Source organism: Apium graveolens, chromosome 5 (assembly GCF_009905375.1).
Source record: "Apium graveolens cultivar Ventura chromosome 5, ASM990537v1, whole genome shotgun sequence".
In the NCBI taxonomy this organism is placed as follows: domain Eukaryota; kingdom Viridiplantae; phylum Streptophyta; class Magnoliopsida; order Apiales; family Apiaceae; genus Apium; species Apium graveolens.
The window spans coordinates 254,834,202-254,836,261 of record NC_133651.1 but is presented as its reverse complement, the minus strand read 5'-3'; positions in this window follow the sequence as shown (position 1 = coordinate 254,836,261).

Here is a 2,060-nt window from a genome sequence, read left to right as displayed (position 1 = left end):
AGTTTCCTGACTTCTCGATAAGCTTCATTATGACTTATCGGTAAGTCATTGTAGAGTTCTCTAATAGTGTTAACTCACATAGTTATCTACAAGTATAATTTTAGACTTATAAATAACTCAGAACTGAAATAATTTAATCCAATAAATTATTTTAGTAAAATACTTTTGACAAAATAATTCTGATTTTATTTTGATTTATTCAAATAAAAATTGGAAACAATTCAGTCCATTTTGGACAAACTGGGTATTTATTTGACATCTCGATAAGCCTATTTTTAGTTCTCTACAGGATTAAAACAAAATGACTTATCGATATGTTTTTCACTTTTCAAAATGACTTCTCGATAGACAAACTCCGAACGTCTATTTTTGAGTTCACGATAAGTCACTTACTTTTACTATAAATACCCAGACATCTCGATACATATATACTTACGCCTTCGAGAACTCTAAGTGACCTAGCCTTTTCAATTCAAAACCGATTTCTCTCTCATCTCAAATTCTTTTTCACTAATTTTTCTTACCCATTCACTCTTACTAACAATAATGGCACTCAACAATGTTAGAGCTGTAATAGCGGAGAAAGGAACCAACTACATCGCTTTCACTGATGCTAACCAAACCCCTGACAGTTTCAAGGGGTTTGTGAAATTTTAGTCTGAACCCTATCTTGCAGGTGCTTTAACAGCTAACCCAGTCCTATACTTGGATGTTCTGCATGAATTCTGGACAACAGCAGTGGTGAGAACTGTTATGTTTGACAACTCTGTGTCCTTGGTGGTTCAATGAGCAAGATGTGAATGCATTTTTGGGTCTTCCAACTGCAAATCTAGTGGAGGTGCCAACCCAGGATGAATTAGCTGAGTTAATGGACTTCATCAACTATGGTGGAAGAATCAACTTGGAAAGTTTGAACAGAACAAGCCTAAGGAAGGGGTGGTCCTTTGTGTTTGATTTTGTAGTAAGGGCCTTCACATGCAGGAAGACAGGATTTGACAACATCTCAAGTGTGGTGCAGAAGCTGGTGTTCTTAATAGCCCACAACAGACACTTGAATGTTGGTCTATTTATCCTCGAAGAACTTGCAACCAGGCTGACCATGCCCCAATCTGCTAGAGGTAAGGAAATCTTCTTTCCTATATTTATTATGTCTACTTTAAATCATAAAGTATCAGACATACATTTGTTGAATGGTATAGACAATGCTAATATAGGCAATTGTAAGCAAGTGTCCAAAATTATATTTGGTTCACTTACTACAAAGAATAAGGTAAATGTGAGTCTGAAAATCACTCTATTCATGATGGAGAGGTTTAAAACTTACCTGTATCCTATGCCTGATATGAGATCAAATGTTCAAATTAGTACAGCTATGGTCCCTGAACCTGTAGAAGTTTAAATACAGGAAAACCAACAGGGGCCTTCCCAAGCTAAAACCACTACTTTAAAACAAATAGCATCTAGGAAACCAACCAATTCATCCTCTCAAAAGGATGAAGTGAGTAAAAAGAAGAGAAAGGGGATAACCCTTACTGTAATGAATGAGAGTGGTGAGGAACAAACACCAACTGAGTCACCCTTGGTCAGAAAAATAAAGAAGACTAAGAAAACTGAGTTGACCACTCAAGCCACCCATGTATCCTCCCAAAAGGATGCAGTTGTACAAATGGGGACAAAACAGATTCTAGAGACATCCTCTTAATATGATGTTTCTATTAAAAAGAGCATTCTCCCCAATACATCTTATAAAGAGTCTGCACAGCCAATACTTGAACAAATCCAAGTGTATGGAGAAATAAGTATGGCACACACAAGGAGAGCACATCCTTTGAAGCTCCCTCATCCATTCAGGGGGAGCTGCCAACACTCAGTCCTGAGCTTCAAAATCTTATATCTAATATTTCTTCTTCCTATACCGAAACACTTGAATCAAATCCTCAAGTGTTTCCCCTTTCAAGTGACTTGGTTCAAGAAACCTTGCTCACCATCCAGACACAAAATTCAGATGGTGAGAGGCTACTAGTTGGGGTAAACCTTGATGACACCATCACAAACACTGG